Source organism: Macrotis lagotis, chromosome X (genome assembly GCF_037893015.1).
Source record: "Macrotis lagotis isolate mMagLag1 chromosome X, bilby.v1.9.chrom.fasta, whole genome shotgun sequence".
Lineage (NCBI taxonomy): Eukaryota > Metazoa > Chordata > Mammalia > Peramelemorphia > Peramelidae > Macrotis > Macrotis lagotis.
The window spans coordinates 129,391,681-129,407,982 of NC_133666.1; positions in this window are offsets into that span (position 1 = coordinate 129,391,681).

Genomic DNA, 16,302 nt, shown 5'->3' on the forward strand with positions numbered 1-16,302 from the left:
CCATTGTTTAAATTTGATTTTATTTATGTAAAAAAGTATAATTGGGTTCATATAGTTTCTGTATTTGACTTGGAAGATTGATTCTCAAGTATTTAATGTTGTCTACAGTTACTCTAAATGGAATTTCTCTTTCTATCTCTTGCCCTTGAATTTTGTTTGTATACAGAAATGCTGATGATTTATATGGGGTTTTTTATATCCTGCTACTTTGCTGAAGTTGTCAATTTTTTCAAATAATTTTTAGATGATTTTCTAGGATTTTCTTAGTTTGCTATCATATCATTACAAAGAGCAAAAGTTTTATTTCCTCATTGCCAATTCTAATTCCTTCAATTTATATTTCTGCTCTTATTGCTAAAGTTAATATTTCTGATAATATATTGAATGGTGATAATAGGCATCCTGTTTCACTCCTAATCTTGTTGGAAAGGCTACTAGTTTAACCCCATTACAAAAAAAATTGTTTCTGGTTATAGATAGATATTATTATTTTAAGGAAAACTTCTTTCATTTCTATAATCTATAGTGCTTTTAACTTTAATGGATATTGCATTTTGTGAGAGGCTTTTTCAGCATCTACTGAGATAAGCCTATGATTTCTGTTGCTTTTGTTATTGATACATTCATTTATGTTGAGTGATTTCCTAATATTGTACCAACCCTTCCTGCCTGGTATATATCCTAGCTGATCAAGGCGTATTGTCCTAATAATAAAGTAATGTGGGGCAGCTAGGTGACATAGTGGATAAAGCACTGGCCCTGGAATCGGGAATACCTGGGTTCAAATCCGGTCTCAGACACTTAATAATTACCTAGCTGTGTGGCCTTGGGCAAGCCACTTAACCCCATTTGCCTTGCAAAAAAAATAAAAAATAAAGTAATGTAATCTATTTACTAAAATTTATTTAAGATTTTTACATCAATGTTCATTACTGGTCGATAATTTTCTTTATCATTTTTGACTCTTCTTCTTTTAGGCATTTGTTTCATATATTGGTGTTATAAAAGGAATTTGTCAGAGCTCCTTTTTTAAGTGTTTTTTTTTTTGCAAGGCAAATGGGGTTAAGTGGCTTGGCCACTGCCACACAGCTCAGTAATTATTAAGTGTCTGAGGCCAGATTTAAACTCAGGTACTCCTGACTCCAGGGCCAGTGCTCTATCCATTAGCTGCCCCTGGAGCTCCGATTTTTAAAAATAGTTTGCATTGAATTGGAATTAATTATTCCTTAAATATTTGGTAGAATTCATTTCTAATTCCATCTTAATCAGGAGACATTTTCTTAGGAAGTTTATTGATGGCTTCTTAAATTTCTTTTTTCTGAAATGAGGTTATTTAAGTTTTTTTCTGGGGAGTTTGTATTTTTCAAATATTCATCCTTTTCACTCAGGTTGTCAAATTTATTGACATACAGTTGGCCAAAATAGCTCTGAATTATCTCTTTAATATCTTCCTCATTTGTGGTGAATTCACCATTTTCATTTTTTTTTTAGGTTTTTGCAAGGCAATGGGGTTAAGTGACTTACCCAAGGCCACATAGCTAGGCAATTATTAAGTATCTGAGGCCGGATTTGAATTCAGGTACTCCTGAATCCAAGGTCACTGTTCCATGTAGCCACCCCCACACTTTTTAGTTTTGATTCTGGTAATTTCATATTCTGATTTCTATTTTTATATAAGATTAACTAAAAGGTTATGTCTTTTATGTGTTTTGTATAAAACCAACTCAGTTTAATTTATTAGATCAATGGTTTTCTTGTTTTTGATTTTCTCAGTCTTTGCTTTGATTTTCAGAATTTCTAATTCTGTCTTTAATGGGGATATTTTTCTAGCATTTTTAGTTGCATACCAAATTCATTAATCTCTTCTTTTTTTATTTTATCAATATAACCATTTAGAGATATAAAATTTCCCCTAATGACTGCTTTGGCTGCATCCCATAAATTTTGATTCAATATCTCACTGTTATCATTTTCTTGGATGATATGATTGATTGTTTCTGTGATTTCTTTTTTGATTCATTCATTCTTATTAAGTTTCCAATTGATTTTTTAAATTTATCCTTTCATGGCAAATTATTACATGAATTTATTGCATCTTTTTCTGAAAAGCACACATGTATTATGTCTGGCTTTCTGCATTTGATTATAAGATTTTTATATCCTAGAAAATGGCCATGGGGCAGCTAGGTGGTGTAATGGATAGAGCACTGGCCCTGGATTTAGGAGCACCTGATCTCAAATCTGGCCTCAGACACTGAGTAATTGCTAGCTGTGTGACCTTGAACAAATCACTTAACTCTGTTGCCTTAAATAAATAAAAAATTTAAAACATAACTTGTTCATTTAAAAAGCATTGTTGACAACTGGCCAAGATGGTGGAGAGAAGACAGGCACAGTTCTAAAGTCTCCTGATATTTCTGCATCTATTATATGAAACAAACCTCTTAACAGAAATCCAACCCACAAAAGCCAGAAAAAAAGTGCCAGGAGTAAGAACATCTACCTCAGGATTTATCTTCAGCAGCAGCCTTGGGTGATTCCGGGAGGGTGAGTCTGGACAAAGAGAGCTAATCAGGAGTCTGAGTGCCCCATGAGCTGGACCTGCTAGATCAGCAGTGGGGCTAGACCACCAGGGCTTGAGTATACTAGGGAGCAGAGGCACTGGTGTTGGTGCTGACCCTCTGGAGCTTGCCGACAGGGCAGGGGGTAGAGTTACAGTGCAGGCTGGCTGCAAAAAAACATCCCTGGGCTCCTCTGGTCTGAGGAACTCTAAGTACACACCTACATTGCGGCTGAGGCCTCTTCTGAACAAACACAATCCCAGACTACTTCTGTCTCCGACACAGTCTTTAACCCCACTTGAGAGAAAGACTAATAACTCTCAAGAATTGTAACTCTATTAGATAGAATGTTCTTAGCTAAAAGTGACAGATACTCAAAATTTTCTATGACTCAGATAAAATGGGTTTAAAAAACACTATGTCCTTAAAAAGGGAGGACAGGAAGGAGACAGGAAGAGGGAGGGAAGAGTAACAAAATACCTATGTTAATAGAGGGGAAGAAGGGAGGAGATGAGAAACACCTGAATCTTTTTCTCATCAGACTTGGCTTAAAGTCAATTTACACATATTCAGTTAACTTTAAAATACATCTCACCTTTCAAGTACTAAAAGGGGGAAAGGGGAGGGTGAATAGGGAAAGGGAGGGGGAGGGGAAAGGGGAACTACCAAAAAGAAGGAAAGGGAAAAGGGAAAAATGGAAAGGGGAAAGAAAAGGGAGGGGGTGATATAGGAGGGCAAACACACTGTAGGTGGTGGTATTCAGAAATAAAATACTGGGTAATACAGATAAGGGGGAAGGGGGGAAATATAAACAGAGGAAAGATAGCATGGAGGACAATAAAGAATTAGTAATCACAACTTTGAACATGAATGGGATGAGCTCTCCATTAAAACATAAGCAAATAGCAAAGTGGATTAAAAACCAGAATCCTACAATATGCTGCTAAAAAGAAACTCATTTGAAGCAGAGAGATACATATAGATTAAAGGTAAAAGGTTGGAGCAAAATATATTTTGCTTCATCTGAAGTGAATAAAGAAGGGGTAGCAATCCTTATCTCAGATAAAGCAGATGCAAAAAAACAGGGTTTTAAGAGATAAAGAAGGAAAATTTATCCTCCTAAAAGGTACCATAGAAAATAAAGTTATTTCAATAATGAATATATATGCACCCAACACAATAGCATCCAAATTCTAAGAGGAGAAGCTGAAAGAACTACAGGAAGACATAGACAGCAATCCTCTACTAGTAGGAGACCTCAACCTCCTGCTATCAGATCTAGATAAATTGAATCATAAAATAAACAAGAAAGAAGTTAAGGAGGTAAATGGATTGTTAGAAAAACTAGATATGGTAGATTTATGGAAGAAATTGAATGGAGATAGAAAGAAATATACCTTTTTATCTGCAGTACATGGAACTTATGCAAAAATTGATCATGTACTAGGACACAAAAACCTAATGATGGACTGCAGAAAGGAAGAAATAATGCATACATCTATCTCAGATCACAATGCAATAAAAGTCATATGCAATATAGGGCCAAGGAGATATAGACCCAGAAACAACAGGAAATTGAATAACCTTGTTTTAAAGAATGAGTGGAAAAAAAGAAATTATAGAAAGAATTAATCATTTTATCCTAGATAATGACAACAATGAAACAACATACCAAAGTATGGGATAAACTCAAAGAGGCTCTCAGGGGATATATTATATCTTTAAATGCTTACATGAATACATTAGAGAAAGAGGAAATCAATGAAATAACATTAAACTAAAAAATTAGAGAAAGAAGAAATTGTAAATCCCCAATTAAATATCAAATTAGAAATTCTAAAAATTAAAGGAGAAATTAAAATCAAAAGCAAAAAATTATTGAATTAATAAATAAAACCAAAATTTGTTTTTTATAAAAAAACAATATAATTTATAAACTTCTGGTTAAATTGATTTAAAAAAGAAAAGAAAATTGCCAGTATAATAAATGAAAAAGGTGAACTCACCACCAATGAGGAGGAAATTAAAGTAATAATTCAAAATTATTTTGACCAACTCTATGCTAATAAATTTGATAATCTAAGTGAAATGGATGCATATTTACAAAACTGTAAGTTGCTCATGTTAAATTAATAGGAGATTAAATACCTAAACAACCCTATCTCAGAAAAAACAATTCAACAAGCCGTCATGGAACTGCCTAAGAAAAAATCTCCAGGGCCTGATGGATTCACAAGTGAATTCTGCCAAACATTTAAGGAACAATTGGTTTTAATTCTATATAAAGTCTTTGCAAAAATAGGGAAAGATGGAACTCTGCCTAACTCTTTCTATGGAACCAATATGGTGCTGCTAGCTAAACCAGGAAGAGTTAAAATAGAGAAAGAAAATTATAGACCTATCTCCCTAATGAATATAGATGCCAAAATATTATATAAAATCTTAGCAAAAGGACTACAACAAGTTATCACTGGGATAATACCGTATGATCAAGTAGGATTTATTGCAGGAATGCAGGGTTTGTTCAATATTAGGAAAACTGTTAGTATAATCAATTATATCAACAACAAGCCTATCAGAAATTATATGATAATATCAATAGATGCTTCAAAAGCTTTTGAAAAAATATAGCACCCATTCCTACTAAAAATGCTGGAGAGTGTAGGAATAAATGGATTGTCCCTTAGAATAATTAGCAGTATCTATCTAAAACCATCAACAAGCATTATATTCAATGGGGAGAGGCTAGAGGCATTGCCAATAAGATCAGGGGTGAAACAAGAATGCTCATTATCACCACTACTATTCAATATCATATTAGAAATGTTAGCTTCAGGAATTAGAGACAAAAAAGAAATTGAAGGAATTAGAATTGGGAAAGAAGAGACAAAAGTCTCACTCTTTGCAGATGACATGATGGTATACCTAGAGAATTCCAAGATATCATCCCAAAACCTGCTGGAAACAATTAGCATTTTAGCAAAGTTGCATGTTATAAAATAAACCCTCATGAATCCTAAACTTTTCTATATATCTCTAGCAAGATATAGCAAGAAGAGCTAGAAAGAGAAATCCCATTCTAAGTAACCTCAGACAATATAAAATAACTGTGAGCTTATTTGCTGAGACAGACTCAGGAACTTTTTGAAAACAATTATAAAAAACTTCTCACACAAATTAAATCAGATTTAAATAATTCTGCAAATATCAACTGCTCATGGATAGGTAGAGCTAATATAATAAAATGACAATTTTACCAAAACTAAACTGCCTGTTTAGTGCCCTACCAATCAAAATTCAAAAAAAATACTTTAATGACTTAGAAAAAGTTGTAAGTAAATTCATATGGAGAAATAAAAAGTCAAGAATTTCAAAGAATTTAATGAAGAAAAGTCCAAAAGAAGGGGGCTTAGCCCTAACTGAACTAAAATAATATTATAAAGCATCAGTCATCAAAACTGTCTGGTATTGGCTAAGAAGTAGAGTGGTAGACCAGTGGAATAGACTAGGAACAGCAGCAGGAAATGATTATAGTAATCTTCTGTTTGATAAACCCAAAGAATACAGCTATTGGGATAAAAACTCTCTCTGCTTGATAAAAACTGCTTGGAAATTTGGAAGTTGGTATGGAACAAACTTAGATTAGACCATCTTCTCACACCCTTTACCAAGATAAGATCCAAATGGTTACAGGATTTAGAATTAAAAAACAATACTATAAGCAAATTAGAAGATCATGGACAGTTTCCTGTCAGATCTATGGAAAGGGAAGCAGTTTATGACTAAGGAAGTGATGGAGAACATCACCAAAAACTAGATGATTTCTATTACATTAAATTAAAAAAAATGTTTGCACATATGAAACCACTGTAACCAAGATCAAAGAAATGTAGTAAATTGGAAAACAATCTTTACAACTAATGATTCTGACAAAAGACTCATTTCTAAAATATACAGAGAACTGAGTCATATTTTTAAAAATAAAGCCATTCCCCAATTGACAAATGGTCAAATGATATGGAAAAGCAATTTACAGATGAGGAGATCAAAGCAATCCATAGCCATATGAAAAATTGATCTAAATCGTTAATTATTAGAGAAACGCAAATTACATCTCTGAGCTACCACCTCACACCTCTCTGGGTGACCATTATGACCAGAAAGGAAAGTGATCATTGTTGGATGGGTTGTGGGAAATATGGGACACTATGACATTGTTGGTGGAGCTGTGAACTCATCTAACCTTTCTGGAGAAAAATGTGGAACTACAACCAAAAGTCAACAAAAATGTGCAAACCCTTTGATCCAGCAATACCACTACTTGGTCTATACCCTGATGAGATGATGAAAAAAGGGTAAAAACATCACTTGTGCAAAAATAGTCATAGCAGCCCTGTTTGTGGTGGCAAAAAATTGGAAATCAAGTAAATGTCTTTCAATTGGGGAAATGGCTTAGCAAACTGCAGTGTATGTATATCATGGAACACTATTGTTCTATTAGAAACCAGGAGGGATGGGATTTCAGGGAAGCCTGGATGGATTTGCATGAACTGATGCTGAGTGAGATGAGCAGAACAGCAAAACACTGTATACCCTAACAGCAACATGGGGGTGATGTTCAACCTTGATGGACTTGCTCGTTCCATCAGTGCAACAACCAAGGACAATTTCAGGTTGTTTGCAATGGAGAATATCACCTGTATCCAGATAAAGAGCAGTGGAGTTTGAACAAAGTTCAAGGACTATTCCCTTTAATTTACAAAAAACAGATATCTTATTGTCTGATCTTGTTATCTCTTAGACTTTTTGTTTCTTCCTTAAGGATGTGATTTCTCTCTCATCATAAGCAATTTGGAACAATGTACAACATGGAAACATAATAAAGACTGACATTTCTTTCTGTGGGGCTGTGGGGGGTAGTAGGATTGGGATAAAAATTGTAAAACTCAAACAACATCTTTAATTTTAAAAAATGTTCAGCTTTGGTATAAAAAGGGATATACTTTTCTATCCCCATTAAGTTTTCAACAGAAATTTAAATTTTCTAAGATTTTATTTACCTTCTTAACTTTCTTCTTGTTTATTTTGTGGTTAGATTAATCTAATTCTGAGAGAGGAAGGTTGAGATCTTCCATTATCAAAATTTTTGTATGTTTCCTTAAAATTTATTCAGTTTCTCCTCTAAGATTCTGAATGCTAAGGTACCTTTTAAGAAAATATAGTTTCCTTGCTTATCACTTTTAATGAGATCTATTTTTCCTTTACTTTGTCTGAGATCAGAATGCTACCCTTGGTTTTTTGGTTTTCACTGAAGTGTAATTTATTTTGCTCCAACCTTGTACCTTTACCCTATGTGTACTTTTCTGCTTCAAATGTGTTTCTTGTAAACAGCAAATTGAGGGATTTTGGTTTTTAATCTATTCTACTATCTGCTTGTTTTATGGGCATGTTCATGCCATTCACATTTACAGTTTAAATTACTAATTCTGAATTTCTATCCACAATGCCTTTCCCCATTAGGATGTTTTTCTCTTTCCTCTTCTCCAATGTTTTGCCCTCTTTCCCCTTTAACTTTTCATTTAAATTTTATATTTAATGTTACTATTGCTTTTACCTTTTATCATTTCCTTTTTCTCCTCTCCCTCTCTCCACTCCCCACTTCTCTGTAGACTAGCATAGATTTGCAAACCCTATTGGGAATGTATGTTATTCCTACTCTGGGCCAACTCTATTGAGTAGATTTACTCAGTGTTCACAAACTCTCTTCATTCCCTCTACTGCAAAAGGTCTTTGAGTCTCTTCACCTGATATTAATTATTCACTAATGCCTAGCTTTCTCCAAGTATAGCACTTCTTGTTACTTTTTTATTGTTTTAACCCTATCTGGTATTATCAACTGTTTGGTCAAAATAGCTTCCTTTTATCTGTCCTGATATAAATCCAACTGAATGTTGTATTGATTGATTGTTGAGCATTGATTGTTGACTCATAATAACTGAGCCAATCCCTTTTTTGTTCTCATTAGAAATATACTTTTTAAGAGTCATAAATCACATCAAATTATAATCATTTTATAGTATACTCCCTTTTCAGGTGTCTTCCATGGCCACACAGTTCTCATAAACCAAAGCATCATGCATAGCCAAATAAATGAAATATTGATTTGTGCCCCACCTGAGCCCACTCCAAGCAATTGTAGCCAAAATGTCCAGCAAAGCAAAAATATTTTCATGATATATTCATATCTAGACCCTTTAAGTAACCACTCTCTCTCCTTCTCTATAGTACTCTAACCACAACATAACAATCTTCCCCAACCAAAGTATTGTGTATATTCTCTCCCTCTGACTCTTAAGCAACTGATTCAAGGAAAGGTCACATTCTCATCACTTTATGTCCAGCTTTATGTCCAACTTTTCAAAATATGCTAGCACTCTCTGCCCCCTTAGGTAGTACAACCCACCTTAACTAAGGTTTCTAGTAAAGTAATTTCTAACTGAATTATGTATAGAGTCTATAAGTACTCTAAGTAGAGGGGAAGCCTGAATGTTTCTCTTAAGAACATTAGAGTTGAGGTAAAAGCATAGGAAATAAGGACACAGCTCTGTTCAGCATAGGGTTCCTACTTAGAAAAAGTGCTGAGCTCTAAGAACAAAACAGAATTCACAGAATTAAAGTAGCTCAAAGGAAACATGAGATATTTAAGCTTAGATTAAACATCTGAGATGTTTTCCTATATTATTTAAAACTCACCTATGTTAGAGCATTTTGAGCTCATTTTGGTCTGATCAGCTACAATCAAACACTCTGTAATTTGTCTTAAATATAGTGATATAATTTTGATCTTCCTTCATAACAAAGGACACGAACCAACCACACCCATATCCTCTAATTATAATCGCTTCAATATTATTCATCCCTTTAACTATCCTAAGAGAAATACAATTCTCAAGAGTTAAAAGTATTATCTTCCCTTGTAGGGATGTAGAAAACTAATGCACTTGGCTAACATTTTTCCCTTTCCATTTCCTTTTTCATGCATCTCAGGAATCTTGTATTTGAATAATGAATTTTCTGTTCATTTCTGGTCTTTTTTATTTAAAAATTTGGGAAACCCCTCATTTCATTGAAAGTACATCTTTTCAGAGCTCAGATTATTTTCTTTCTTCTCTTGGTGCTGAGACTCCTCTGTCTCCTGAAAGCTAGTTCTGTACTTGTATGTCCCAGACGTAACACAGGGTGTGGAGCCAAGATGGCAGCATGAAGGCACCATTTCCCAGAAACTCATCCCCCCGCCCAGACTCCAAAAGCCAACACATTATGACTCTAGCCAAAATTTAGAGGGGAAGAACCCACAGAAAGACTGAGTAATACATTTTTTTCAGTCCAAGATAACTCAGAAGTTCAGTGAGAGAGGTATGTTTCACCGGGACTGGGGTTTGGAAAAAAGCCACGGCCAGAATGAGTGTGAATTGGGGAGCACAAGCTGCAGAACCTGCAGTGAGAATCTGCAGAAACCAGTATGCACCTCCAGAGCACAGATAGTAAGGGGGTCAGGGGAGACAGCAGAAATCTCTGGGCTTTCTCTGTGGCAGGACTTTGCTGTTTGCCCACACTCTGATCTAGTTTCCAGTTTGGCCTTTCATACTAAGATAGATGGGACCCTCCTCACAGCTCCAGGGCAGAGGGGAGTGCCTGTGGCCATCTACATAGCAAAACACAGGAAAGAGAGCATATGCCTTTGGAGGAATAAAGGTTTCAGGTGGGTATACCAAAAAAAAACCCCAAACAGGTGTTCCAATAATACTCAAAAGCTCAGGAAGCACCCCCTAAACCAGGTACAGGCTGGAGAAATGAGTAAACAGAGAAAAAAGAGGAACACTATTTGAGAAGTATATTGTTTATGATCCCAAGAATCCTCCTCAATCTGAAGATGAGGAAGAAACTGCTGCATCTAAAGACTCCATGAAAAACTGGAGTTGGGCTCAGGCTATGACAGAAATCAAAAAAGATTTTGAAAATCAAGTAAGGGAGAAAGAAGGAAAAAAAACATGAAAAAGAAGTCAGCAGATTAGTCAAGGAGATCCAAAAAATGCTGAAGAAAATAGCATGTTAAAAACTAGCATAGGTAAAATGGTTAAAACAGTTGAAAAAGTTATGGAGAAGAAGTATGCTTTAAAAAGCAGAATTGGCCAGATGGAAAAGGAGATAAGAAAACTCTCTGAGGAAAACAGATCCTACAGATAGAGAATGGATCTAAAGGAAGCTGATGACTTTACAAGAAGTCAAGATGAAATACTTTAATACCAAAAGAATGAAAAATTAGAAGAAAATGTGAAACATCTCGTTGAAAAAAACAACTAATCTGGAAAACGGATTCAGGAAAGATACTTTAAAAATTATTGGGATACCTGAAAGTCATTATCAGGAACAGAGCCTTGACCTCATTTTTAAAGATGTCCTACAGGAAAATTGCCCCGATATCCTAGAAGCAGAGGATAAAATTGAAATTGAGAGAATCTATCACTCTCCCCCAGAAAGAGATTTAAAAAAAACCCCAACCCCCATGAATACTATAGCCAAATTCTAGAACTCCCAACTCAAAGAGAAAATATTACAAGAGGCCAGGACAGACTTCAAATATGATGGAACTGCAGCCAGTAGCCAAAAGAGTTTGGGATGCAACTGAGAATCAACTACCCAGCAAAACTGAGCATCCTCTTCCAGGGGAAAAGATGGACTTCCAGTGAATCAGGGAAATTTCAAATGTTCCTGTTGAAAAAACTTAATGATGATGAACTGCATGTATTCCTACATAGAAAAATGAAACTTATAATATTGATATGAAATTCCTCACTTAATAGAGCAGGTAGAAGAAAGTTTTATTGTTGAAGCACAGGAGAGAGATTAATTTGAAGATATTGCAAAAATAGAGTCAGTGGTAAAAAGGGAAATTCACTGAGATTAAGAGAAAGGAGAGGTAGAATAGGCTAAGATATTTCTTAGAAAAGATTTCTTTTTTTTTTACAAAGAGCTTTGGTGATGATGTAGAAGGTAAGGGAGAATGAGGGTACCTTTACTCTCATCAGAAATGGCTCAGAGAGGAAACAGCATACACACTCAATAGGGTATAGACATCTAGAGTAAAAAGTAGAGCAGTGGGAAAGAGGGAAAGGGGGCATATGGGTGATAGAGGAATTAGTAGATCATAGGAGAGAACAGTCTGATATAACATATTTTCTTTTTTACTTCTCACAAGGGGCTGGGATTGGGTGGCTTGTCCAGGACCACAGGGCTGGTGGTTGCTGGTTCTCAGGGGTAGTATGTGGGCTCAGGACCTCTTGGCCCCATGGCCAGTGATCAGTCCACTGCACTACTCAATCACCCTACACATTTTAGAAGAGGGACAGAGTGAAAGGAGAGGGAAATATATAATATATGGTAGTAGAGAGGAATGGATGGAGGGAATCACAATCAGCAAGAGCAACAGTGCAAAATATGGAAGTAATTTTCATGATGGACTTATCATAAAGCATATGATCCAACTGTGACAGAGCTGAGGGTATCAGAACACAGATGGAAACACATTTTTTTCACTTTCCTTTACTGTATTTCTCATGAGGGTCTATATTTTTTTGAGGGAGGGGGTATCATGTTTACTCTTAAACATGAGTATTTTAGTAATGAATAAATAAATCACTTGTACAAAAATATTCATAGCAGCTCTATTTGTGGCAGCAAAGAATTGGAAATTAATGCAAATGTCCTTCAAGTGGTGAATGGCTTAACAAAATGTGGTATAGGTATGTGATAGAACACTATTGTTCTATTAGAAGCCCAGAGGGATGAAAATTCAAGGAAGCCCAGAAAATTTTTTTTGATACAGCCTTTCTGTAGACAAATAATTCATAAATTATGCATTCTGAATCTATCTTCCGGGTTTTTTGCTTTTCCTAAAATGTACTTTATATTATGTTTTTTTTTTCAGTTTTTTCAGCCATTTGATTTTTTGATGAAATCTATGTGTCTCATAATATTCTGTTTGTGAAATTCTGATTTTTAGGGTCTTATTTTCTTCAGATAGCATTTGTGGTTCCTTTTCCAGTTGCTTAATTTTACTTTTCTTTGAGTTGTTTTCCTTTTCCATTTGGATAATTTTGCCTTTTGCTGAGTTGTCTTACCACTCCAATTGGTTGATTTGCATTTAGAAACATTATACTGGGGTGGCTGGGTTGCACAGTGGATAGAGCACAGGCCCTGGAGTCAGGAGGACCTGAGTTCAAATCCGGTCTCAGACACTTAATAATTACCTAGCTGTGTGGCCTTGGGCAAGCCACTTAACCCCATTTGCCTTGCAAAAAAAAACAAACTAGAAAAGTTACATTGTTTTTCCAGTTGATCATTTTTATTTTTGATGAGTCATATTCTTTTTACATTAATTATTTTTACTTTTAAAAGAGTTGATTTCTTTGTTCAATTTATCATACTTTTCTTGCATATCTCTCATTTCTTTTTTCCCCATTTTTCTTCTTCCTCTCTTCTTTAGTGTTTAAAATAGGTTTTAGATTTTAATCCAGTCCATAAACTCCTTTGAGACTTCCCATGTGGATAATTTGTCACTGCTTTCTTCTTCTGAGATCTTATTTTTTTCATCTCTATTTGAATAGTAGCCTCCTATGATTACTTCTTTTTGTTTTTTCGCTCATTTTGATTTTTGTGCTCTGCTCCTGTGGTATAGGGATTATAGTCCTAAACTTCTTGTGCTGGGACGGTGGTCTTATCCCTGGCTTATCTCTTGCCAAGATGTTGCCCCTGCAGTACAGGTATTGCCTATGCAGAGGTTTGCTTCCTCTTTTATGCTCAGATTCTTCCAATGCAGTGTTTTCTTTGCAATCCAGTCCTGTTTGTTGCCCCAGTGTTCCCAGGGTTCAGAATTTGTCTGAGACTGGGACCATCCCTGCTATCTAGATGCTAGGATTTAGGCTTCTGTCTAGCTGTGGGGACCTGGTCTGCTCTGAAGTTTTCCCAACTCTCCTTCCCTAGCTAGTCTTTTTTTTTTTAGGTTTTTTTTTTTTGCAAGGCAAATGGGGTTAAGTGGCTTGCCCAAGGCCACACAGCTAGGTAACTATTAAGTGTCTGAGACTGGATTTGAACCCAGGTACTCCTGACTCCAAGGCCAGTGCTTTATCCACTACGCCACCTAGCCGCCCCCCTAGCTAGTCTTAATCTTCCCTTTCCCCCATCAAAGAAAGAATTTCACTGAATATCCTCTAGGATGTCTTTAGTTGAGAACTTATTTCAATCTTTTTTTTTTCTTTTTTGGTGAGATTTATAACTTTAATGTCTATATAGAAGCTGTATTTAATGTTGGGTAGAGAAAAGCTGCAGGAGAAGGCTAGCTTCACACTGACATCTTGGCTCCACCCCCACCTCCTCAGTTGTTGATTTCTAATATGTAAATTGTCATATTGAAATTTTAATAATTGGCTATCACTAGTTTGTAGGAACTGGCTCCAGCACATTCGTTTTTGATATTTAAAGAGAGAGATAGGCTTCCATCCCAGGCCATATGATAAAAAAAAATAATTGAAAGTAATTATTATGGGAAATTTTATATCTCTAAATGTTTATGTGACTATAATAGATCAAGAGAAGATCAATGAATTGGGCCTGAAAATAAAAATGTTAGAAAAAAGAAAAAGTTAAATATCCCAATTAATACTAAATAAGAAATTCTGAAAATCAAATGAGAGATTAATAAAATCTAAAGCAAATAAACTATTTAAGAATGAATAAAATTAAGAGTTGAATTCATGAAAAAAGAATGAAGTATAATAAAGAATATGAAATAAAGAATAAAACCTTTGGTTACTTTGATTAAAAAAAAAGAAAGAAGAAAATTAAAATGAACTATAAAGCTATAAAATGTGAAGGATGAATTTACCACCAATGAGGAGAAAATTAAATTATCTATAACTATTTCAACCAACTATAACAAAACTGACAATCTAAGTGAAATGAATGAATATTTGCAAAAATATAAATTGCACAGATTAACAGAAGAGGAAACACAAAATCCAATCCCATTTCAGCAAAAGAAATTGAACATTTTCTCAATGACCTCAAGATGATGAGATCTCCATGGCCAGATGATTTTGTTTTTTAGGTTTTTGCAAGGCAATGGGGTTAAATGGTTTGTCCAAGGCCACACAGCTAGGTAATTATTAAGTGTCTGAGACTGGATTTGAACCCATGTACTCTTGACTCCAGGGCTGGTGCTTTATCCACTGTGCCCCTCCCCCAGATGATTTTACAAGTGAATTCTACCAAACTTTTAAAGAGCAGTTAATTCCAATTCTAAATATGCTGCTTGAAAAAAAAATTGATGAAGTCCTACCCAATTCCTTTTTTCAACACAAATATATAATGATTCCTAAACCAAGATGAGGCAAAACAGATAAAGTTATAGACCAATTTCCTTAATGAATATTAATGCACAAATTTTAAATAAAATATTTGCAAAAATATTAAAGTAACTAGGATAATAAACACTGATCCTGTAGGATTTATACCAGGAATACAGTAATGTTTCAATATTAGGAGAACAATCAACACAATTCACCATATCAGCACAAAAACTAATAGAAACCATATATTTATATCAGTTGATTCTGAAAAAAAGTTTTGACAAAATCCTGTACTTTAGTGTTATTCCTACTCAAAAAAAAATGTAGAGGACACAAGATAAATGGCATTTTCTTTAAAATGATAAGTAATATCTAGCTAAAACATCAAGAAGCATCATATGTAATGGGGATAAGCTAGAAGCATTCTAAATAAGATCAGTGGTGAAATAAGGATGCCGATTATCAACACCATTATTCAATATTGTATTAGAAATGTTAATTTTAAGGGGACAGCTACATGGTGCAGTGACTACAGTATGCAGGAAGACCTGAGTTTAAATATGACTTCAGACACCAAATAATCACCTAGCTGTGTAACCTTGGGCAGGTCACTTACCCTCACTGCTTTAAATAAAATAAAATTTAAAAAAAAAGAAATATTAGCTTCATTAGTGAGAACAAAAAGAAACTGATGGAATTAGAATGGACAATGAAGAAACAAAGCTCTCACTCTTTTCAGATGATATGAAAGCATCCTTAGAAAATTCTAGAAAATCGACTGTAAATGACTGGAAATAATGAATGAATTTTGATAAGTTGCAGGAAATGAAATAAATTCACAAAAATTATCAGCTTTTCTATATATTACCTAAAAAGCCCATCAGTCTGATATTGAAAGAAAATTCTATTCAATGTAACTGTAGACAACATAAAATACTTAGGAGTCTACCTGCCAAGGCAAATCCAGGAACTATTTGATTATAAAATTATAAAACTCTTTTCACATAAATAAAGTTAAATGCAAACAACTGGAAAAATGTCAATTGCTCATAGATAGGTCAAGTTATTGTAACAAAATTGATAATTCTGCCAAAATTAAAATATTTATTCAGTGTCATACCAATCAAACTACAACAAAATATTATTCTATTGATTTAGAAAAAGGTAAAAAAAAATAGAAACAAGAGGTCAAGAATATCAAGAAAATTAATGAAAAATGCAAGGAAAATAGTCTACCTCTATCAGTTACAAAATTATATTATAAAGCAGCAGTCATAACTCTTTAGTACTGGATAAGAAACAGAATGATGAATTAAGGATATAGATTAGGTACA